General features: G+C 30.5%; 1 protein-coding gene across 1 annotated transcript in view; it reads right to left on the bottom strand.

Moving 5' to 3' along the window:
• Positions 1 to 26,884, bottom strand: part of LOC115891359 (fasciclin-1-like) — a 330,519-nt gene that overhangs the window by 134,666 nt on the left and 168,969 nt on the right. The gene's annotated exons all lie outside the window — the stretch shown is intronic.

Raw genomic sequence — 26,884 nt, 5'->3', positions numbered from 1 at the left:
TTTTTTAAGTAGTTAAGATAATATACTTTTCATAATCTCACTAGTTATGATACTTATTTCTTTTATCAATAATGTTGTATAAATTTGTATCGGAAAGTTACTTGTTGACAAACTATTTTATAGTTAAAATATTATATAAAAAGAAGTAGAAAATGTAATGATATATGTTTAGTTTGATGACTCATAACTTGCTGTGATTGTTTTTGTTAATTTGAAAGATACGTCATAAAATATGACTATTCTTTTTTCATCTTTACTGAAAAGAAATGTAAATATGATTTTTTAATTAACTCTAAAAGCATTTCCTTGCAGAGCAGCTAAAAATTTCAATTAGATTTAGCAAAAAGTATTACTGCATTTGGTTTTACGTTGCTACATTTAAAATTCAATAGTGAAAGCTATAGAAAAAGTAATACAATATAAGTAAACTAAGAAAATATATAGAACGTTTAATTAATATAATATGATTTTCATAATCTCACTAGTTATGAGTGACACTTATTTCTTTATTAATAATGTTGTATAAATTTGTATAGGAAAGTTACTTGTTGACAAACTATATTATAATTAAAATATTATATAAAAAGAAGTAGAAAATGTAATGATATATGTTTAATTTGATGTCTCATAACTTGGCGTTTTTGTTAATTTGAAAGATACGTCATAAAATATGACTATTCTTTTTTCATCTTTACTGAAAATAAATGTAAATGTGATTTTTTAATTAACTCTAAAAGCATTTCCTTGCAGAGCAGCTAAAAATTTCAATTAGATTTAGCAAAAAATATTACTGCATTCGGTTTTACGTTGCTATATTTAATATTCAATAGTGAAAGCTATAGAAAAAGTAATACAATATAAGTAAACTAAGAAAATATATAGAACGTTTAGTTAAGATAATATAATTTTCATAATCACACTAGTTATGAGTGACACTTATTTCTTTATTAATAATGTTGTATAAATTTGTATAGGAAAGTTACTTGTTGACAAACTATATTATAGTTAAAATATTATATAAAAAGAAATAGAAAATGTAATAATATATGTTTAATTTGATGTCTCATAACTTGGCGTGATTGTTTTTGTTAATTTGAAAGGTACGTAATAAAATATGACTATTTTTTTTCATCTTTACTGAAAAGAAATGTAAATATGATTTTTTAATTGACTCTAAAAGCATTTCCTTGCAGACTAGCTGGAAATTTCAATTAGATTTGGCAAAAAGAATTACTGCATTCGGTTTTACGTTGCTACATTTAAAATTCAATAGTGAAAGCTATAGAAAAAATAATACAATACGGACGGAATACTTTGTAACAAAAATTAAAATTCGTATAGAACACAATAAATTCAATTAACTTTTCTCAATATATAATATTATATTTTTGGTAAGAATATTGCAGAATAGAAGTTAATTTAATTTATTACGCAAATTGACGAAAATCTACCGTAAGTTTTTTAAAAAATTAAACTGAATATAAATATTTTTTAATAAAATAAGTATTTTTGATATTTAATTCGGTAGTGTAATTTATTATATTTAATGAGTGTATTAAAAATACTTTTCAATGATGGACGGTAAAATTTTAGAAGAGGAAGCGATTCGATAAAAGAAATAAAAAAAGTCATAAATTATTCATATTAATCATTTATTTATCTCTATACGTCAACGATTGGTCTTCACTTCAAGAAATGGAACTATCTATTAATACTTATTACTAGAAATGACAAACTATCTATTTCTCCAAAAAATCCTATATGGGTATTTCGCCACTGTATTCGCCAAATCTACAAAATAAATGAAAATCTTCAGTACCAATATTTTTTTATCTATCTCCTACTACTGTATTAACACTATTTTGTAAACAAAAAACTGTATTAATACTATTATTTATTACTATTTATCAATTCTTATATAGAATATTATGTGTCGCTGTACAAAGTAAATAGTAGATATTTATTTGCAAAATAAAGTGCTCCTGAAGAGAATAAAATCGTTCCAATTGCAAAAGAATTGATAGTTTACTATTCCAATACAAATAAAGAGAATACAAAAAAAATAACCTTTGTAATCTTACTAGATATGATACTCATTTTAAATCCTGTATAGTTTACTTCGTATTATAGATTGCTTGCCTTAAGCTTGAAGCCCGTATTCAGGTTGGTAATTTGTTTATTACTCGCGGCAAGAGCTTTATGGTTGAAATATTGTCAATAAAGGAATTATTGGTTTTATAAAATAACTTAAATATATTTCGTAAATTAATAATTCGATTGAAAGGAAATATAAAATATTTAAAGTTCATTGGCATATCGAATTTACGCAACAAAAGCAAAGTTTTTAAAATCAAAATTATAAGCATAATTGGCAATTGCGAAAAATATTTCCTTTCAAAATTACGAATTTATAAAATCATCAAATCAGCACTACCGCGGTCATCGCACCGATAGACCAATAATGCTGATTTGATGATTCGAGGTAACGAACTAATAAATACAAAAATGTCTGTAAATTATTTAAATAGTATTTATTTTTAGAAAATAAAGTAATTATGTAAGGTAGTTTATTCACCTTACGGAGAATTCACACTAGTACGGAAGATTTCTATTTAGAAATTTAGAGTTTTATTTCTTTTGCTCATTTTGAAACAAATAGTTTTAATTAATTTTTGATAAAAAAAAAAAATATTTATGTATTTCAATACTTTTGTTTAGATAAAATTAAATATTTCTTTTTATATAGATTTTTTTTTTGTAGTTGCTTATTTTCAAAAGATGTTGAGTGAAGAGTAGTAATTTTTATAATAATAAATAAAATATTTAATATTCTCTTTTATAATAGAATATCGAACAATATGGTTCCAAATCAATAAATAAAATAATATGATAATTCAATATTTACGCTCGTGTGAAAGACTGTCTCGTCTGGTTCTATCAATCAGGATGCTGCCAGGGGCGTCACTAGGTGTTCCTTCCACAGCTGACGATAGTGAGGACTCTTCGAGTTTCTTTCTTCTTCAGTTTCTTCCCTGAACTTTTCGTCTCGGTTTCTATCGATCTGGTAACTGCCAGGGGTGTCACTAGGTGTTCCTTCCACAGTGTCGATAGTCAGGACTTAGGTTCTTTTTTCTTCTTAAGGGATTAGAATCCGCCGTCAACAGTTGGTTTTTCCGCAGAAACGTGTTCTGTCGACGTTTCAGATCCTACACTCGACTGCGCCAATTGTTAGATCACAAATAATGCGATTCCACTCTTTAAAAAACATTTATTTGCTTTAAAACATTTATAAATATTTTATTTTATTTATTTGGCAACATTATACTCTAACTAAAAATTCAAACGGACATAGTCTCGTTCGGCAACTAAACTACTCTTTTTTGATTAACAAAAATAATTAGGTTTTATAATGAAAATATTGATTAAGAATAACAATAATCGTGAGAACAATTGAATATTATTATGATACGTTCGCGATTTCGCAACGCGCGCCGGACGTGCCGCAATAGGATGTGGCCTGCCGGGTGAACGCTGCGGACTAATATAACATATATATATATATATATATATATATATATATATATATGTTATTGTTATATATATATATATATAGTATATATATATATATATATATATATATATATATATATATATATATATATAGTATATATTATGGTATATATATATATATATATATATATATATATATATATATATATATTTCTTTATCAATAATGTTGTATAAATTTGTATCGGAAAGTTACTTGTTGACAAACTATATTATAGTTAAAATATTATATAAAAAGAAGTAGAAAATGTAATGATATATGTTTAATTTGATGACTCATAACTTGCTGTGATTGTTTTTGTTAATTTGAAAGATACGTCATAAAATATGACTATTCTTTATTCATCTTTACTGTAAAGAAATGTAAATATGATTTTTTAATTAACTCTAAAAGCATTTCCTTGCAGAGCAGCTAAAAATTTCAATTAGATTTAGCAAAAAGTATTACTGCATTTGGTTTTACGTTGCTACATTTAAAATTCAATAGTGAAAGCTATAGAAAAAATAATACAATATAAGTAAACTAAGAAAATATATAGAACGTTTAATTAATATAATATAATTTTCATAATCTCACTAGTTATGAGTGACACTTATTTCTTTATTAATAATGTTGTATAAATTTGTATAGGAAAGTTACTTGTTGACAAACTATATTATAGTTAAAATATTATATAAAAAGAAGTAGAAAATGTAATGATATGTTTAATTTGATGTCTCATAACTTGGCGTTTTTGTTAATTTGAAAGATACGTCATAAAATATGACTATTCTTTTTTCATCTTTACTGAAAATAAATGTAAATATGATTTTTTAATTAACTCTAAAGGTGTTTCCTTGCAGAGCAGCTAAAAATTTCAATTAGATTTAGCAAAAAATATTACTGCATTCGGTTTTACGTTGCTATATTTAAAATTCAATAGCGAAAACTATAGAAAAAGTAATACAATATAAGTAAACTAAGAAAATATATAGAACGTTTAGTTAAGATAATATAATTTTCATAATCACACTAGTTATGAGTGACACTTATTTCTTTATTAATAATGTTGTATAAATTTGTATAGGAAAGTTACTTGTTGACAAACTATATTATAGTTAAAATATTATATAAAAAGAAATAGAAAATGTAATAATATATGTTTAATTTGAAGTCTCATAACTTGGCGTGATTGTTTTTGTTAATTTGAAAGGTACGTAATAAAATATGACTATTTTTTTTTCATCTTTACTGAAAAGAAATGTAAATATGATTTTTTAATTGACTCTAAAAGCATTTCCTTGCAGACTAGCTGAAAATTTCAATTAGATTTGGCAAAAAGAATTACTGCATTCGGTTTTACGTTGCTACATTTAAAATTAAATAGTGAAAGCTATAGAAAAAGTAATACAATACGGACGGAATACTTTGTAACAAGAATTAAAATTCGTATAGAACACAATAAATTCAATTAACTTTTCTCAATATATAATATTATATTTTTGGTAAGAATATTGCAGAATAAAAGTTAATTTAATTTATTATGCAAATTGACGAAAATCTACCGTAAGTTTTTTAAAAAATTAAACTGAATATAAATATTTTTTAATAAAATAAGTATTTTTGATATTTAATTCGGTAGTGTAATTTATTATATTTAATGAGTGTATTAAAAATACTTTTCAGTGATGGACGGTAAAATTTTAGAAGAGGAAACGATTCGATAAAAGAAATAAAAAAAGTCATAAATTTACTATCATTTATTTATCTCTATACGTCAACGATTGGTCTTCACTTCAAGAAATGGAACTATCTATTAATACTTATTACTAGAAATGACAAACTATCTATTTCTCCAAAAAATCCTATATGGGTATTTCGCCACTGCAAGAAAATCTACAAAATAAATGAAAATCTTCAGTACCAATATTTTTTTTATCTATCTCCTGCTACTGTATTAACACTATTTTGTAAACAAAAAACTGTATTAATACTATTATTTATTACTATTTATCAATTATTCTTATAGAATATTATGTGTCGCTGTACAAAGTAAATAGTAGATATTTATTTGCAAAATAAAGTGCTCCTGAAGAGAACAAAATCGTTCCAATTGCAAAAGAATTGATAGTTTACTATTCCAATATAAATAAAGAGAATACAAAAAAAATAACCTTTGTAATCTTACTAGATATGATACTCATTTTAAGTCCTGTATAGTTTACTTCGTATTATAGATTGCTTGCCTTAAGCTTGAAGCCCGTATTCAGGTTGGTAATTTGTTTATTACTCGCGGTAAGAGCTTTATGGTTGAAATATTGCCAATGAAGGAATTATTGGTTTTATAAAATAACTTAAATATATTTCGTAAATTAATAATTCGATTGAAAGGAAATAAATTAATAATATATTATTTATTAATAATATAAAAAAATATAAAATATTTAAAGTTCATTGGCATATCGAATTTACGCAACAAAAGCAAAGTTTTTAAAATCAAAATTATAAGCATAATTGGCAATTGCGAAAAATATTTCCTTTCAATATTACGAATTTATAAAATCATCAAATCAGCACTACCGCGGTCATCGCACCGATAGACCAATAATGCTGATTTGATGATTCGAGGTAACGAACCAAAATATACACAAATGTCACGTGTTGGGGGGACAGTCGACAGTCGAGAATTGATGTTCGATAAGATCGCGGTCGAGATTCCGGCATTGACATTCGAAGCCCTGACACTACCCCCGAGCCAATGATGATAATGTTCGTCCATAAATATATGTAAGTACATATTTACCCTTATAATGAGTATTAAAGAATTATGTATTATTCGTAAATTAATTAAAACTGTTAAACTTAAATCATCTCTTTCATTCCGTTATGCCCCTAGTCATAATCCACAAAATGGGTCGTGACAATATGGCAACCTCGGCCCGCTCGTCGAGAGACGACGCGGTGGCGGGACGAGTCGGCACCTTAGCTTAGCAGTGTTGCCATTCTGTTCCCCAATAAGTAACCGTCCAGTTATCAATCTGTATACATCATTATTTATACTTAATTTATTGTTATTTGATGTTTCTGGTATAGTCTACTTATTATACTCACCAAAATGCAGATTTTAACTTTATACAGGGTGTCCCAGAAATAAGTGCAAGTATTTTAAGAGGTGGTAGATCTCGATAAAAGAAACATAATCGCCGGCTTTATGACGAAAAGGCGTATCTCGATTTTTGCTACTTTTCAGGAGAGCAATTTAAAGAAAATCACTTACTTTATTTGGCCAATAAATGTAAAGTCTTTAATTTTTTAATAGTGTTAGTATTAACACTTAAACGGAGACATTGAGGAAACGCTCTGAAGATAAATTGTGCGTAAATTCTAACAAATAATTTCTTTTTAGTTGTTTAATAGAGATAGGCCTTTTTGTTATAATAATAATAATTTTATTTCCGAACGAATAGTATACATACGCCCATGTAAAATAAATTTAAAAATGATGGTAAAGTATTCTTAATAAGGAAAAAGAATACAATATTCACATTATGGAATACATACAAGAAAATACAATACATACATACAGAAAAAATCTGAAAATCACCAAAAAATCAGAAACCAATATTTTTAAATAATTTTATTCGCGTTGGATTTGATCAACTGAAAACAAAGACAATTTTCATTCCCGAAGCAAAGACAATAATCAATTAAAATACACTTATTTAGCTTATTTCAATAATATTGTTATTTATAAAAAATACATTTTTTTAACTAATATATTTTTAGTAATTATTCAGTTAATTGAGGGCATTAATACAAGGCATTTAAACTCAAGGTCCATTTAATAAAAACCAAACTAAACAAAAACAAAACATGTTTCTTCATTCGTGCCTTTTTGATACAAATAACTGTGGACTAACAGTTTCTGTTTTCCCTGTTCAATGATTAATTCCATGTGTTTATGCAGGATGATGATAGGCACAATAAATAAAATTTTCCAAAAATTGACAGGGATGACAATTCCAATGGCCTGACAATGATAATGAGATCAAAATTATTGCATTTTTCGGGCAAGTTTTTGGTTCGCTAAAATGTTCTTAGGGAAATTGTAATTTCGGGAATTTGTCCCCTAGGGCAATTTTCGTTTCGTTGTTTTGCTTTCGATCAATTTTTCTTCGGCCATTTATTCTCGGACAATCTTTTGCATACCCGATACAGCTATGTGCAGAGTCTAGCTCATTCTAACAATGGTTTTTGGCAAAAACACAGACTCAAAATCACACTGTAAAAGAGAGCTGCTGCCATGATTGAAGTTTTATTTTATCCCAAGCAACCATCAGAAAATAATTAGGTAGAATGGTGTGATGTCTCTCGCATGCATTTTCATAACTTAAAAAAACTGCATACCAAAATCTCTGCTTTACGATGAGCTTGTAGACGGTAAGAGGAGGCCGGGTGGACAACTCAAAAGATTCAAGGATATTTTCCACGAAAACTTAAAGGGAATTAACAAGCAGAATGAGTGGGAAGAGGCAGCTCACAATAGAAAGAAATGGAGAAGAATTGTAAAGTCAGTTAAGAGCGACAACCAAAAAGTAAAGAGGCAACAAAGCAATGAGATTTTTGAATGTCCGGAGTGCGGTAGACAGATAACATCACGTATCGGGCTTTTCAGTCACAGAAAAGCTCATGAAAGAAAACGCCTTGCGTGACCATCTTCTGATGCGTGTCAAATACTCGTCAGCGAGTAATGGCGGTATGTATGTATGTAACTTAAAACAAAAGACCTATCTCAAATTCCATCTTTCTTGTAGTATAACAATTGGTATAACAATTGATATAACAAAGAGCCCTATCTCAACATACGTCTCTTCGTCATAACGAAGAATTGTAGTATTTGAGATGGGGCAAATTTTTAAACGAATATAAAATGAAAAAGGTACAATATTAAGATGCGCAAATTCGCTATGTTAAAATATGACCCATTGGGCATGTCATGACGTTGATATCTCAAAATCGCCAAAAATCAAGATACGCCTTTTCGTCATAAAACCGACTATATTTTCCCTTTATCGTTTTTGAAATAAGTCCAAAATAACGGAGTTATTTTACTTTGAAAATTAAAAAAAAATATTTTTTGTTAAAATTTTGAGAACCACTGGATCTTTTCTGGATTTTCTTTCTTGAAATTTAATCTAATACCTATGTTGCCACATTATCACGAAATTATGTTTTTCAACTAAAAACTAAAAAAAAATTCAAAAAAATTTTCAATTTTTTTTTTGCGAAAAAAACCTCATAGGTGTGTTTCTGGGGTTGAACTATACTACCAGTTAAAATACTTGCATTTATTTCTCGGACACCCTGTATAGAAGACGAAATTTTTGTTCGACAATTTAATTTTGATAAAATACCTACTTGCGTAAATCTAATTGACTTATAGAAATACCAATACACATAAAGTACGAAATGTAGTTTACAAACTTGTGTGTGTGTGATGGTAAAAAAAAAGAATAATCATAATGGCTTTTTAATATTACAGCTTTTATTAAAAAGTGATTTCACCAGATATTAAAAGCAGTTAAAAAAAATTAATAATAATTATATTTAATTATTAAACGAGTGTGGTTAAATGCAGGCTTTCTAAATGTAAACTTTTAACAAAATGTAAAGTTTTAATTTAGTTTCTAAAATAATAGAAGTAATACTCGTAAACTGCAATAAAAGTATAATAATATTAAACATGCCGCTGAGAGAATAGAGAACTATAGTTAAGGACGCTCTCGAATAATTTGAATCGTAAGTATTATTTCCTTGTATCAAAGTTTTACTAATTTACATAATTCCATCTAATTAAGAGCTTTGTAACCTAAACCTCGGTTCAGCCGCAATCTTGATGACAGCCGAAATTAAATAAAGCAAAGTAAAGCGAGAATCTCGCTTTTCTATGTGAATTTTTGTTATGTCGACAAAATGGGACTAATTTAACAGTCTATAATACTGTTTAACAGAACCAGTTTAATACTTTTTTTTAAACAAAATAGTTTAATAACACTTGTAATGAAATTATAAAAGAAAAATAAAAAAGAAAATTTAGATAGAAAAAGTAAAATAATATAAAAAAATTTTGTGTGCACTATGTGCCCATATTTGAAGTGATTTTTTTGTGAAAATATTTTTTTACGTGTAACAAATACTTTTTTATGCATAAAAATAGCTTTTTACGTGTAAAATAAAACACTAAATCACCATAATACACCAAAACAGTTTTATTTTTACACTGGACTTTGGTGTATTGTGGTGATTTAGTGTTTTATTTTGCTGTGTAACACCGAAGGTTGCAACCCAATACGCGTAACATAAAGCCCATCGCGTCATTACGTATTTCTATCGCCTCGTCCTACGTGGGAGACAAAAGCGCGCGATTCGGGCGGTGCGAGCGACGCGTATTTATCAAAAGTTTTCTTACGATGCTGTCCTAGGTAGGAGATGCGCGCGACTAAGGCGTCATCGTAGGCGATTGTTGTCGCACTCTGTTGGCGTACGCGCCGCTCTCTCGCTTTTGTCTCCCTCGTAGGACGTTATGAAGCGTAAAGGTACGCGCACATTGACCAGAGCCACACGCGCCGCATCGACCGAAAAAAAATATTGTTTGTGTTACTTTCAATGAAGGTGCGCACACTAGCTAGAGCCGCACGAATCGCATCGACGAAAATGCGGCCAGAATGATTTTCGGTAAATGCGGCTAGTGCTGCTGACGCAATTCCTTCCACTCTACGTAGGTAGCCGAAGAGGACATTAGAAATTCAATATGCTAAGAAAGTTCGCAAATTTTTCATGGCTCATATTGAAATATTGAAAATTTTTTAGTTTATCCTCAATTAAATATGGAAATAATGTGGATTTTTGCAAATATTGTGAACCTACAACTTTCGATTCTTTCTCGTGATTTATTCTTCTTCTATTAGCAAGGAGCTCATAATTATTTCTTGTTCGTTGTCATTCATTGTCGAGAAATATTAAAAAATACGCTTATCATCGCAGACACGATCCCGGAAGGGACTGATGAGAAATTCGATTGGCAAATACGGGTGTAGTAGAGGTAAAAAGAAACAAAATAGCGAATAATGCGGCGCGTTCGGTACGGGTCAGTATGCGCGACAAGATAACAAAGTGCGATTCATGAGGCGCGTGCGGCGCTGGTCAGTGTGCGCGTACCTTAAGTCGTAGGCTGTCTCTCGCTAGCTCGTCTTACACGACCTTGAACTTTTACTTCCAGCGCGCGTCTTTACGACTTTTCGTTTCGTATGTCGTCTCGCTAGCTCGTGTGTCACGACCTTGAATTTTTACTTCCAGCGCGCGTAAAGAAGTTTCACTTCTTCTTCACACGTCAGAACCAAATCTTGTGTCTTCTTCAATGGTTCACTAAGAACAGTTGGGATGATGAAGACTAGCTTTCATACCATCTTATAGGTGCTCGTGCAGGCGGTGGAGGTGTGTTAGGTCGTTTCTTCTTAGCAATTTTCGCTAACCCGTCGCGTCGCGTCGTTTGGCGTTCTGTCCACATGGTCTCTCCACTCTCTTCTCCTGTTTCTTGTCCATCTTATTACACTTCACTTCAAAAGCTATCAAATTAGAATATATTTACCTAATTACATGTAAGGAGCGACCAAATATGATTATAGTTGGCTATTCTGGTTATGCTGGTTTGGTTGGCAATGCATTTAAGAAATTCGAATATTTATAGTTTGCTATCACTAGCGTCAAAAGAAACGAAAAATTATACAGGGCGAGTCTTAAATAAGTGCAAATAATTTAGGGGTGGCATATTTCGATAGCAGGAACACGGCTATGGAAAAAAAAAAGATGTTGAAAATCGTGCATTTTCTTTTAAATCTTCCTGTATATTTTTCGAAAACTTTTTAGAACTGCCTGTTCACCGCAAATTTTCCCACGGTATAATTTCTTAATCTCTGATATCACCATAGTTACGGCTTTACTCTATGGTTACGGCACTAAAAAAGATGCAAATATAGAAAAAATCCGGTGGCTCTCAAAATTTTTCCAAAAGAAATCATTTTTTTTTTATTTTCAAACCTAAATAACTCGGTTATTTTGAACTTATTTGAAAAATGGTAAAAAGAAAATATGTTTATTTTATCGAGATCTGCCTGAAAATATTTGCACTGATTTAAGACTCACCCTGTATAATACTATTCATTTTTGACGATTCTAAATTTGTTTTCCATAATAATGTAATGAAAAAGCGAGATAAAAAGTAAATTGATTTAATCTGAACGTTTTCTAATTTTAATTATACATAAAAAACATTTATTATTTAAATTTTATGTAAATTTGTTTTATGTAAGTTTCCCTATATGTCATATCGTCCCATTGCTGCCAAAAGTCACTAACTTACTTTTTATTACTTCCGAGAAAAATGCGTGTAAAGATGAATTGCATTGCATAAAGATGTTATTGAGTAACTATTCGGTATTAAAATAAAACATAAATAGCCAGAAATCGTAGTTAATGACTTTTGCAATCGATTCTCCGCTTCAAAACATATTTAGTGATTGAATTTGGTTGTTCGAAAAAATATTAGTTAGTGACTTTTGGCAGCAATAGGACGATATGTTAGTATATGACATATAGTTAAATTAATATAACTTTGGTTGCACATCATAATACGACCACCAGCAAACTCCATAAGACGACGCATGGTGTCATTGATGCTGAAAATTTAAAGGGAAAAAAATCCCTTTAAGTTAGGAACGACAGACATATTGAGTTATTTTTGGTCACTTCCTGTTCCACCGGAAATGACTACAACTTTTGATTTTTAAATAGCACCCTTTATTCGATAGAAAATGACACTCCGAATAGAATGACATATCATATGTCAACTTTTGACATTTTCGCTTAAAAAATTCACAGATTTTGCAACATGCGCAACCATCATAGGCGTATTGAAAATACCAGACACAAAAGTCGGCGGTGGTCGGCAATCGCCTGTTTTTTACATTTTATATTAACTTGTAACGTCATTTGAAAGAGCTCAATAGAAATATAAAAGAACTAAACCTTGTTTGGAAAGCAATTTGACATTCGTGACTCGTGACGTCAGCATTCTGGCAGTCTAACGTATCGCCAATCACTATTCGCAAATACTAGGGTCGACATTACTGGTCTTGGGTGCCGATTTTCGTGTTTACGAAACGTAAAATAAGATGTACTGAATAAAGACAGAAGGCAAGTATTTTCCCAAGCGCGTGGAATCTAGCGTCATATTAAAGTGATTATATAATAAATACTTCGTATTTTGGCTCTCTCCGACTTAGTAGATTGCCATAGCGATTCACTCCTATACATGTAAACGCCGACCCAAGGTTTTGCTTGCCAGTAGGGTATATTCCAGATACGTATAGTGAATAAGTGAACCGTTCGCAACGTTAAATAATTTTGATATTTGATTTTTATCGTGATGGCTTTTTATAAAAGTGAAGAATTTAGTAAGAAAAATATTAATGATGGAGATGGACGTGTGAGGATTCATGAATGGTCACGATCACGGTCACTACACTATATTAATGTGAGGTATATACATAGAATTAATCGCATTAATTTGCAATAGCACCTGGAATCCACAGTTTCATTATGGAGCCAGATTAAACCAATCAGAATGAGTATCATGTTACCGTAAAAACCCGAATTGGTTAAACGTAGGGTTACCCACGTAGGAGCCCGAAATATACAAAAAAGGTCAGTTTAGGTTAAGTTTAGATCAGGCCTATATTTTTATTAATGCAAAATCAACTAAAACCTAATTCTAATCTAACTTAAACTCACTCCCTTTTTTGCATATTTCGGGCTATTACCTAGGTATTTCTAGGTTTATCCAATATTCGTACTTACGGTGTAAATTTATGGATGGCCCATAAATTTAAATTCGCCGTACAAAATATAAGTAATAGTTACTGTAGATAACTATTACTATTAAAGATTTAAAAATAAATTAAAATATAGTTCCACGATATAGGCTCCCTGCGGGGCCCCCAATTTTATTTACTAAATACATACATATATATGTGAACAGCGTCCCCTACAATTTCCAAAAATGTTGATTTATTTTTTATGTTCCTTTATTATTATTTTTTCTTATGTGGAATAAGTTTTTTTTGTTTTTATATTTTAAATGACGAGTATTTGAATACCAACGAGTTAATAATGACGAGTTGTATACAGAACGGCTCTAGTATGGCAAGCTGTACCTTGCTACTCCCAAGGCGTCAATCGCTATATACGGGAGCTATTATTATTATTAATATATATATTAAATGACTTGATATACGTACGTACATAAAGCTATATTATGTTTTTAGTGTGTTTTTTTTTATTTTAATATAGGAGCCCCAAAAAAATCTTGCGGGGGGGCCTCACATTTGAAGTTACGCTACTGACTTATCATTTAATAATTCTGATAAAAACACGCTTGATTATTTATTTTAGAAATCATACGGGCTATAATCATTAATATGACTATATTAACAATACTTAAAAAAATATTTATTTGAAGGAATGCCATAACCATCATTACAATAAATTATAAAACAAGTATGTAATAATAACTCGGAATAATTATTAAAAACTGCTCATCGCGTTATAGATGTCGGCGTCTTGTCTCTATTATTTTATTAGACTTTTAGCTATAGTTTGATTTCAGATAATGCAGATTTTAATGTGTGTGTTTTTTTTTTGGAATTATTATTTTTAGCATATTTTGCATACTCTATGAAGTGATTTAGGAAGTGCTTCTGTTCATTTTTCAATTATTAAAGTGCCTATTTAGATACATTTAAAATTAATTAATTGGTGTATAGTATTTGTATTATGGGTTTGTTTATTTTTTATGAAATGTATTTTTTTCTTATTAAAATAAACATAGCTTACTAAATCACTAGCTAGCCATTTTTAAATACAGGGTGTTAATTAAGTATCTGGCCAAACTTCAGGAGGTGATTTTTTGAGTGTTTTTAAAGTAAAAAGTTCATTTAAACATGTGTCCGGAAATGTATAATCACAGTTTAAAGAATATAAATATATTATGTATATATTCTTTAAACTGCGCTATAATTTTAAAGATACAGGGGTGTCAATGTGTTTTCTAATAGACCTTTTTTATTAATATCTCCAAGATCCGTTGGCCGATTTTGTTGAAATTTCGCCGTGTTGTGAACTTTGATAAGTTAGCACTAATTAAATGATAATTATTTACTACAATATTCAAACGATAAAATCTTATCGCAATAAAAAATATTTGGCACCGCCTTGGATTCATTTGTTTTTACGCCTGTTGGCGGTGGAAACCATGCAAGCTTTTTCTTTGTCCTAAGTTGTTAATTAAAAAAATAATAATGATATAAAAAAATATAGGTCCTAATAGCCTAAATTTTATCCCTGTTTAACAAGGATTTTATCAAAATGTATCAGCAGATCTGATGAGACCCGAGTTATTATATGTTTTGGAACTTAATAATTTAATTAATTATTCCCTTTAATGCTTCGATTGTGCGCATTATCCTCGGGCGAAGAAAAAATATTGCATTAGTCTAAATTTTTTATTTATGTTATTCCGCTCTTTCACGTATAATTTGGCCCCTGCTTCTCATACGGAAAGAGTTAGATTAAAATAGCCCAACTGTACCTAACAACCCATGCCTTGACGCATATTCTTTTTTATAATAATATCGGCTTTCCCAGACTAAACATCCATATCCATAAAATTGTTGGCCCACACTAATAAGACCTCATTTCAGCCTTCCGACGGCCTTGCTCTATTCAGCTATCGAGTTACGTGTTGACAAGTTGATTAGGCAGGTTATTGAACTCCATGTCGCCTCTAGCATGTAGTTTTTTCAAAGATGGGTCCCATAAAAACGCGGCCAGAAGTATTTTCAATACTAAAAATCGTATTTTAAATTTCAATCTATAGTGACATAGCTGTGTTAAATACACTTATTTTTAATCAAGGAGCCTTAGAAAAATAGATTTGATCATCTAATGTTTTTCGTGTCTTGTCCTGGCCCGGCCGGGTAAAAATGCCGAAATCGTATTTTTAACCATATCTCAATTTTTTCAAATGGAACGAGGATGGCTCATTAACATATTTGGAAAAAAATTAAAGAGTAGTAATCGAATCAATTAAAAAATTGGTTTAGAATTAATCAATTATGTTTTTATTCTTGTATGTATCATATTTATCATTCATTTATTATCACAATTATTATTACTTGATAAAGCAATATAAAACAAAACCTGCAAATTATTGAAAGTAGATATTTATGCATTTTAACCGGAATTCAAGTCAGCCATATTGAACTGATTTGTTGATATACATCTTCCTTAGTTTTTCCAATTCGATTTGTGTAAGTATATTACCAATTACTATGATGACATTTCTAATATACCGTTTTACCCGATATGGTACGCCTAACGAGATTGGAAGTTCAGCTTAAACATTTAACCAGAAGCGGAATATCTCCCATCACTTATGACTTTAATTACGTTCAGAACGAACTGCCTTGTGCAAGGATCAATGGTTTTACAATCCCATCTGCTGCCGCTAACAAGACTTAATTTGCATCTACATTAGCAGATTCTCTACAGAACTTTGAGATTTCGGCTTTCATTCAACATTGTTTCATTTAGGTTAACTGTAACGTAACTCATAAAGATTTTAATCGTTATTTTTTGATACAGTACGTGCCAAAAAGTTTACAACGACTGAGAATATTCTCTATTATTATGTTATTGAAGAAAAGTTTAGAGGGCAACCATTCAATATGCATAAAAAAAACAGAAAAAACTATATTGACATATAATATATATGTCATATATCATCACTCTCTCTTGTACACACCTCTCATAGGCCAATAGAAAAAAATCATCCTTATACAAAGTGTTCCAATATTCCCTGGATATAGAACTACTACGTATTTTTGAAATCAAAATTAGTTCATTGAACACAATTTACCTGTATATATAAGTGCTTCGTTTGTCCGTTAGAAGGCTTCAAATTTTAAAAAAATATACACATTTTTTAAGGTATTTTACGAATCATTATTCCTATTTAAATTAGATTGAGATGGCTTGGTGCTTTAACATTTGACATCCACAAAATTAAAAAAAGTACGGGAAGGGTAAAAAATACGACCGAAGACCGATTTTTATTTCGTAAAATAATCTTCCATATTCACAATATTTGCACAATTTTTTGATTTTTTGTAAAAGTCAAATGTTAAAGTGCTTATCAAAAGATAGGCAACTCAAATCTTATTCAAATCGGAATAATGGTTCTTAAAGTATCTTAAAAAATATGTTTATTTTTTTTCAAAGTCTGAAGCCCCCTAACGGACAAACGAAGCACCTTTGTATAGAGGTAAGTTGTGTCCAATGTTTGGTATCAATAAATATAAAACTACCATACAAGAACATTTAAATGTTTATCTTCTTAAAAATATGAATCCAATCTCGGCAATCCCGGTTTTGACTCATAAAAAATTTTGTTTATGAAATGAACTCTTCAGTACATAAATCTTACTGTCGATTTTGTAACTTCCAATGTGTACTTCTACAAAGTACTTAACATACTTAGACAAGTGTTTGGCGGAATTTCAAACAGGATTTGGCAACAATCGCATCGGATCATAGCACAATACATCGCCCCTCTTGAAACTACTGAAGCTTTCTAAATTCCCATTATCTATAAGAGGCTGTTTCGCTTTATTTAAGCCTGAAACTTAATTACGGTTTCTTAATTACCGAGATTAGTAAATGACAAAACATATTAAAGTCGCTTTAGTTCTATATTTAACATTTTTTTATAATATACAAAAAAAAATTTGCTCTTTGAAAAAGAAAGAAATCTGAAAGAAATGTAAAAAATAGAAAAGGATTTTTTTGTAAATACCACTGCGTAGAATCGAAACGGAATCTAGCTTGTCAGTGTCTTTTTATTTTTAAAACCAAATTTGCCTAACCGAAAAGAATGCGTAATGTTTTTAGGTTTTTCTCCCAGCAGATATAAAAACAGCTGACGTTCTGATAAAATGACATTAAATGAAATCAACTTTCACGTTAACACTTGCCTATACTGCATGATCACCCAATGAGAGGTAAAACCAGAAAAAAACTTTATATCATATTTTTTATTTTTATTTTTTTACAAATGCGTTTTCATTTAGATAAAATTGTACAAGTATTGCAACATCAAAGATATCATCATAATCATCATTATCAACCAGCCTGAAGTGTCCACTGCTGGACATAGACCTCCCTTAAATCTTTCCACTCTTCTCGGTCCTGTGCCACTTGGATCCAGTGTCCCCTAAATCTCTTTAAGTCATCTGACCATCTTGTCGGAGGTCTGCCTCTGTTTCTGAGAGCATCCTGCCTTGGCCGCCATTCTAGTAATAGCTTGGTCCATCTATTGTCCGTTCTTCTAGCAATATGCCCAGCCCAGTTCCATTTGAGTTTTTTAAGCAGATATATAGCATCTATTATACGCTGTTTTATAACTGTTTTTGTGTATCTTGTCTCTTAGAGATACACTAAGCATTGCTCTTTCCATAGCTCGTTGGGCTAGACAGATTTTTTCTATGACTTTTTCGTCAGTGTAAGTGTCTCTGCGCCATATGTAAGTACTGGCATAACGCACTTATGGAACACCTTCCTCTTTAAGCACATTGGTAGATCTGATTTTAACACATATCTTGGTTTGCCGAATGCTGCCCATGTTACTCCTATTCTTCTTTGTATCTTGTGTGTCTGGTTATCGCGACCAATTGTTATTTCATTCCCCAGATATTTATATGAATTTACTTGTTCTATATTTGCTCTGTCCACCGAGACATTTCCACTAATAACAAGATTGTTCATTAGTTTTGTTTTTGAATAATTTATGCGTAGTCTAATTTGATCTGACACCTGTTTAAGTGTTTCTAGCATATTTTGTGCTTCGTGTATTTTATCTGTAATCAGCACCAAGTCATCAGCAAAACGCAGGTTATTGAGCATTTCCCCGTTAACATTAATGCCCATTTCGTCCCAGTTTAGTCTTACCAAAGATATAGGTAGGCATAAAAGCAATATGTACGAGTATATTAGGTCCAAGTAGCCCCCCCCCCTCGAAAAAAAAAGAAAGTACACAAATATATAACTAACAATTCTATATAGGCAAGGCGTTCTAGCGATCTAGCCAAAAAAAAATGTTCTCTTTATCATTTTTAAAATCAATTGATAATAATCAAGTTATTTAACTGTAAAAATTTAAAAAACTATACTCACAAAGTGTAATTTTACAAAAAAAAAATATTGACACATTATAGTATTTTTAATTAGTAACTTGTAAAAATAAGATATGTTTACATAGTTTCAAAAAAAGATAATTTTGCAAAACAGTTTATTAACATTAAATGATTATTACAAAACGATGTTATTTTCACAATGAGTTTAGTGAGTTTAAAAATTAAATTTAAATCAGAAATACAATCTTTTAGTATAATTGCATATATTATATTATTATTATTTACAAATTCACAAAACCTTGTGTAAATTTATCATAATATATTTAGTAAAAAATGACTTCGATTGAAAACGTAGTTAGATTAGTGTTTTTATAATTTAAGGGTAAGTATATTATATTAACTATGTTATATGTAGTTTTTGAAAATATAAAGCCAGCCCTCTTAGAAAACACAATCTCCGTTTATTATAATTATTTGCATTTTAATTTTTGGCGATTTTTTTATGTAAACATAATTATTCCATGATCTCTCTATATCAACATATCACAAGTATTATTTATTCTTTCAGACTGTGTTTCGGAGGACAAATTTAATAGAGGACCAGAGTAGAGGACTCTCTACATCCATAGTCTCTAAGTTGGTAAGGTAACTGTTTTGATAAGATACCTTTTTCTTGCATACTTTTTGATTTTCCAAATCTAAATTTGTCAACAATTATGGGATGCAGGCCATAAAGTAGACTTTAATAATGCAAAAAATATAATAAAAACCGCTAAATGGTAAACAAAAAATAAAAAAAGACTTTTTCTAATTCAATCTACTATAAAAAGAGGTATCTATTGCTCATGCATCGCTTCTATGCTGTTTCAAAAAATATCATATCACACAACACAAATCTTCGTGAAACAAAAATAATATACAGAGATTTTAAGTTTTGTATCTGACTTTTATCTTAGTTTCATGTATGGTTCTATGTAATGTCATTCATAATGCGAATGGTTTTAATAGACGTCTTTAAACGACGCGACGCGCGACGGCTAAATAACTAAACTTTTCTCGAAATAGTTATCTCGAACGTTATAAATTATTTTTTCTTTATCCTTTTTGATTTTACTTCTGATGATGGGAGGAGATAGGGAGATATAACGACTGAAAAGTTTTTAAAGTTATTTTGCTGATTAGGCAAATTTGCAAACAAGTAAAAAAACGCTGAGGTAAAGCTTTCCGTTTGAGTCCTAATCTAGCAGGGTTGGCATGATTTAAATCAAATGATTTAAATCGTGATTTAAATCAAGTAATTTTTTTAATTTTAATAATGTGATTTAAATTAAAAAAAAGTTATTGAAATTTTATAACAAATCAAAAAATGACTGTAAAAGTTATAAAACTGTGTCCTAGAAAACTAGAAAAAATAATTCTATAACAGATAATAAATCGAAAAAAATTGTAAATGTTATAAAACTATATAAAAATACCTATTTATCAATTTAAATGTTGGATTTGGTTGGTAATTTCGTGTGAATCCATTAGACCGCTAAACGCAGATATTTATTTTAAAATTTATGTATAAGTGACAAAAATTTGCTGTTCGAATACATATTATTAGCAAAGTCTAGTGCTAGAACTAGGTTCTTCTGATATAGAGACTATATCTTCATTCCCGAGAACCTATAATCGTTGTCAGAAGACGAAATGTTTTATTTTTTTTTGAAACGGTTGTATGTTTCCAAATTCCTACCGACATTTTGATCTGCAGTAAGTACACTTTGATATTAGATAATACATATCTACTAATTTCATTCCGGCTTAAGACTATTTCCGAACAATAGTGTATTGTTTTATTAGAAGTAAAAATTATACTTTATTTACGATGCTGTACCTATGAAGGACTATCGTAAAGCTATTCCGACGTTACAGGGAGGCACAAAAAGTACATTTTTACTCCGAATAGAACATACTATTTCTTTTAAAATATTACAAATAATTTTCTAATCAATTTCAAACCATTACAAATAATATGAACAGTAATCGAGCAACAATTTATACACTCGTTGAATTTGACACATAATATTAGTTTAATAATATATTTTTGTACTTTTGTGCTTAGGCGTAAGAGTGCTTTACTTTTATGCCTAGACGTTAAAATGACAAAAGTTAATATCTTTGAGATGTTTGAAAAAAAATCGTCTTGATCTGAAGCGAGCGACTTTTTTTGCGGAATATATTGGTGACCGATGTGGAAAAATGACACGCGCCGTAGAATTGTTAATGTTATCGGTATCAGGTAGAGTTATAAAGATTTAGCCATTTAGGATAGGACTTTAATTGGAAATAACTCCTAGTCATTTGGAAATCCGATTTAAATATTGTTTTGAATTAAAATCAAAAAAATCTGATTTAAATAAAAAAAATCTTATTTTTTTTATTTATTTTTTTAAATCATGATTTTTTCCAACACTGCATATATAGTGTAGTAAATTTTACAAAATATTTGTTTTATTCTTTTTTTAAATTTCAGCGCTTCATTGACGAAAGTCCAGATTTTTTCTATAAATGATTCCTCCACAAAGATAGTAAAATACATTTGTATCTGTAACAAAATCTAAATACCACTTTAAATAATATAATAATAGCTCCCGTATATAGCGTTTGACGCCTTGGGAGTAGCAAGGTACAGCTTGCTATACTAGAGCCGTTCGGTATACAAGGAAGGTAATGTGGCTAGCACTACGCTTCAACCGCCTATTATTACCTCAGGATTGTGAATCCCAAGTACTCATTTAAGGCTGAGTCGACCTAGGTACCCAAACTATTTTTATTTTAATAAAAATAATCGGCTGATGAAATGCCGGGTGTGGGATTCGAACCCACTACCTTGAGATTGGTAGACGAGAGCCTGTACCTCTACGCCACCGGGCACCTTTAAATAATAATAGTTATTTTTTATACAAGACGATAAAATGGTATTTTATCATCTTTGGTCGACGATAAAATGGTATGTTATGGTCGACCGAAAAGATTAATTCACGAGCGATGAAATCGCGACTGAATTAATTTCGGGAGACGATAATTCAATTTTATCGTCGTGTATAAAACAATATTTCTTTCCATAGCGAGTTACGTTTTAAAACATATTCAGAAATTATTATTTCAAGGAATATTACGAGTAGAAAAAATATTGTGCTGGGTTGGCATTCGATTCTATGTAATTTGACAAATCAATTAAGCTGTCTCTTTAGTTGTCAGTTTTGAGTCAATATTTTTTAATTCTCTTTCGTGCCGATTGCTGATAAGTAAATTACCAACAGATATTCAGGCTGAGGCGACAAATGTCATATCATATCCAAACTACTTCCATTTAAATCCCGAATAACTTATGAAAAGGAATACAAGAATTTTCAAAAATGGCAGCAATTAAAAAACATACGGAGAAGAAATAAAGTTAACCTATCCTCGCTGTTAAAGTATCATTTAATCTACCCTTGCGGTTAAAGTACTATTTTATCTACTATTTTTGATAGATATAAGGCAATTTTAACAGTTGCTATGGAAAAACATATTTTGTCTTTAAGAATAAAACTTGAGATTGTAAAAATCTGTATATTTAAATCCCTCTTTGGTGAAAAATATACTGACGTCGAATATTTTTTTCTTTTATTTTAGTCTTTCTCTATGGAAAGTTCCCAAGCAATCATCTATTATAAACCAAAAAATTATCTCCTCCACACATTTTAAAAGCCATTTAGGCTAAAGAGGGTACCTTAAAACTCCGATCCGAAGTAACACTTAGGCGGGAAATTTATTATCTACGAGAGGATAAGTCCCTTTAACAAATTTTACACCGCTTTTCGAAACAGCTTGGCGCTAACGTTAATCGCTATGGATAAAAAGTTACAAAACATCTTGATTTTTTTCAGTTTGTATTTCTTAAAAATATTAACCGGATAATATACGAGAAAATCAATATTAGCTATGTTGAACTACTAATATAGAAATACAAATCCTCTGAAAAGATATCCTAATATAGGATCAAAAACTTTTATGTTTGAAATAGTCTTATTAGATATCTTGTAATTGAATTTAATGTTACATTTTACTTTTTTACTTTATGGTTAACTAATTTCTAGAAATGTTATTTAAATTCACAAAGGAACATTAAAATTAGAATTACTAATTTCTGTTGTACGTATTTTTAAACTCTGTATATTAATATTTTCTGTAATAAGGAAATCATTGAGAAAATTAATATTTATAAAATTCAACTGTACCGCACCGCAACTTAATGTTTTTTTATTCCATCTCATGCATACCGGGTGTCTCCAAAAGTAGCTCACTTCTATAACTTTATTATTTTTTAGATAATAAACGAAATTTGGTTTGTTAGTATATACCGGGTGCGTCTCAAAATTGGCTCACCCCCTATAACTTTTTTATTTTTTCAGATAGAAAAACGAGATTTGGTATGTTAGTATATAACATAAATTAAGATTGATTGACGTATTCAATTATTGTTTTTGGTCACTTCCTCTTTCACCGGAAATGACTACAACTTTTGATTTTTTGGTACCCTCGGTATTTTTTTACTCTATTAGATAGAAAATGTCACTCTGAATAGAATAACATATCATACCTATGTCAACTTTTAACATTTTCGCATACGGTTTATTTGAAATTATAACATGCGGTTGATAACGAAAATTTTACTCGAAATACCAAGTGTGCAGTATCAAATTATTCGCAAAAAATGCTTTTTACAAATATACTAATGAGCCACCCTCGTTCCATTTGAAAAAGTTGAGATATGATTAAATCACGATTTGGGCATCTTTGAACCGGCCAGGATAGGACACTAAAAATATTAGATGATCAAATCTATTTTTCCAAGGCACCTTGATTAAAAATTAATGTTTTTAACATAGCCATGGCACTTTAGATTGAAATTTAAAATACATTTTTTTCTTAAGCAATAATGTCAAAAGTTGACATATCATATGTCATTCTATTCAGAAAGTAATTTTCTATCGAATAAAGTAAAAAAACATAGAGGGTGTCATTTAAAAATCAAAAGTTGTAGTCATTTCTGGTGAAACAGGAAGTGACCAAAAACAATTGAATACTGTCAATCAATCCTAATTTAGGTCATATACTACCATACCAAGTCTCGTTTTTCTATCTAAAAAAATAAAAAAGTTATAGGGCCACTAGCCACTTTTAAGACGCATACAGTAGTTCGGTTGAGCTACTAAAATGCGTGTGTTTTTAGGGCAGTAGTTAAAGTAGCTAAACGACCAGTGAGGCCTCTACGGATAGAGCTAGTGGAGCTCTATATTTGCCCCATTTAAACTGTGTGTTCGAAAATGTACAGTTTCCGAGATATTTAATTAGAAATATTTCGATTGTCGATTCTATGGATATACCTACCCCCTATGAAAAAAAATCCTATATTTTATTTATTAACTTCTTCCACTTTTCTCACCTGGTACGGTTAGAATTAACGTCTTCTAACCGTGTGAGAATTCTAAATGCAATTTCACCCCATTTTTAAGTTTTGTTGTATTTTTAAAAATTCCCGAAAATTATTTAATCGTTTGTATTTATTTTTCTTACCCTGTATGTACTTTTTTGACAAACTGATGGATACTAAAAAAACTAACTAATCGATCTGCATCGAATTTGCTGGGAAAAAGCTCGATTTTGGCTGGGAAAATTTTTGGAAATTTTCGAAGGAATTTTCTATAATGGGGCGATTTTAGAGCTCCACTAGCTCTATCCGTAGAGGTGTCACTGGTCGTTTAGCTATTTACCGTTTTCGAGATATTTGCGTGTTTCGATACTGGTAAAATTTCAAATTTAAATTGTTTTGTACGAGTCCTTATAAACATTTAAGAAACGAAAAATAGGCCATGGGATGGCGCCATCAGTCGTCTATCTGACTGTGCATAAATGGTTTCTTAGAATTGAAGGGTTTCGTAGGTAGATATTGTGTGGTATACACTCTAGATTGAAATTTAAAAAACTATTTTTTAAGTGAAAATGTTAAAAGTTGACATGAACAAAGAATGTTTATTTAAAGTAAAATAATACCGACGGTACCATTTAAAAATCAAAAGTTGTAGTCATTTCCGGTGAAACAAAGTGAACGAAAAAAATTGAATACGTCAAACAATCCTCATTTTATCTCATATACTAACATATTAAATCTCGTTTTTCATCTGAAAAAAAATTGGGTGTGCACAATGTGCGCATATTTTAAGTGAAACTTCTTACTTCTCTCTTCGAGCCCCATCTACATTCCGAGTTTCAGCCCCCTAGCTCACATGGGGCCCGAGTTACGACGCTCCAAAGACGGACGATTCGGACGGGGTCGGACGATTTTTTGATTTGATTAATTGATGATGGGATGTCGCAGTGCACAAATCGTCGTCAAAATATCAAGAAAAGATGGAGCTCTTCGAGTACCATCTACATTCCGAGTTTCAGCCTCCTAGCTCACATAGGACCCGAGTTACGACGCCCCAAAGACCTATCTTAAGGACGGTCCACACCGCTATATAACACTGCTATATAGAAAAGTTATATAACTTACATATTTTCTAGTCATATTTAGCAAATTTCTCTGCTATTTAACTTGATAGATGTTATCCATTTGTAGTCGGTAAAGATCAAAAGATTTGCGCAACACTGCTATTGTAAGATGAAACAACGCGTCCAGACTTGCTAAATTTCTAGTTTAGCTGCTCATGTTTTCAGAGACGTACGCGACAGAATCTTAGTGTTGTGAGCTGATATTGGTTTGTTTATTTACTGGTCAATAATACCGTATGATCGAAAAAAACTGCGTCCAGTCGGCCTCAGGTCCAGTTGGCTTGGACATGACGATCGATGCCATTCCCCATATAATTTTCCATATAGAATGACAGCAATCTTCATTTCATAGCCATCGCTGATGCTATTTTTTTTTCGATCGTATGGTTCTTATATTATTAATGGAGTAGAGCCAAGAGCAGGCTTGTCAACTAATTAAGTTGTATAGAGATCATACAGTGTTATGGGATATCCGTAGTCCCTCATTTAAAGTGAAATAAAAAAAAATTCACAGATTTTGCAACATGCGCGACCATCATAGGCGTATTGAAAATACCAGATACAAGTCGACGGTTTCACTCACCTGTTTTTTTACATTTTATATTAATTTGTGACGTCATTTGGAAGAGCTCAATGGAAATAGTATTTTCAACACTAACATTAAAAATTGCAAAAAGTATGTATTTGCAAAGAGAAAAAGTTGAGAAAAAATTGCGTTATCTAATAGGCAAGTTCCAGAGGGAATAAAAGAAATGCAAATCAGGTACTGGTTTAGATGAAGTGGATAATTCAAAATGGTTTGCTTTTAAGTGATTAATGTTTTTAAAAGACAGAAACACACCACGTGAAACAGCCGAGGCAGGTATTGAAAAGGTAAGCTAATTGAGTTCAACTATATCTAGATCTTGCTTGTAGGCGATGGCGGACTCAAAACCGTTTTTTTCTCGACTTTCTTTCTCTTCTTTCAAAAATAATTACGCACGCTGCTGCTGCGAGTACCTCTTTCTCACCAAAACGATTCATGATAACGAAAACTATAATGTGGACGGCTCCAGGTTTTTTAACATGTGATATGTAGCTTGTTAAATAGCAATTTTATATAACGTGTTACTAAATGTGGACCCTCCTTTAAGTTCCTACTTGACTTACCACTCTTTTCTCGCTTGTCAAGGCCGTATGGCAACTCGTATGTCAAAGCCGTGACGGGTCAAGGCCGCGTCGTGTCACGGCCTTGATTTTTTTACTACAATAGCGCCTAAAGTAGTTTCACTTCAAAAACTGAAAAGTTATAGGGGTGGGCGACTTTTGAAAAACAACTGGTAGGTATACACTATCGGACAAAAGTAGAGCAACACTTCGAGAAATATTTGCAAATCGCGATTTTTAATTATACACGGCATGATAATATATACAAATACAATAAATTTAAAAACTACGAAGTAGGCT

This window comes from Sitophilus oryzae, unplaced genomic scaffold (assembly GCF_002938485.1).
Source record: "Sitophilus oryzae breed Bouriz unplaced genomic scaffold, Soryzae_2.0 scaffold_1179_pilon_pilon, whole genome shotgun sequence".
NCBI lineage: Eukaryota > Metazoa > Arthropoda > Insecta > Coleoptera > Curculionidae > Sitophilus > Sitophilus oryzae.
This window is presented reverse-complemented; position numbering and strand designations above follow the sequence as displayed.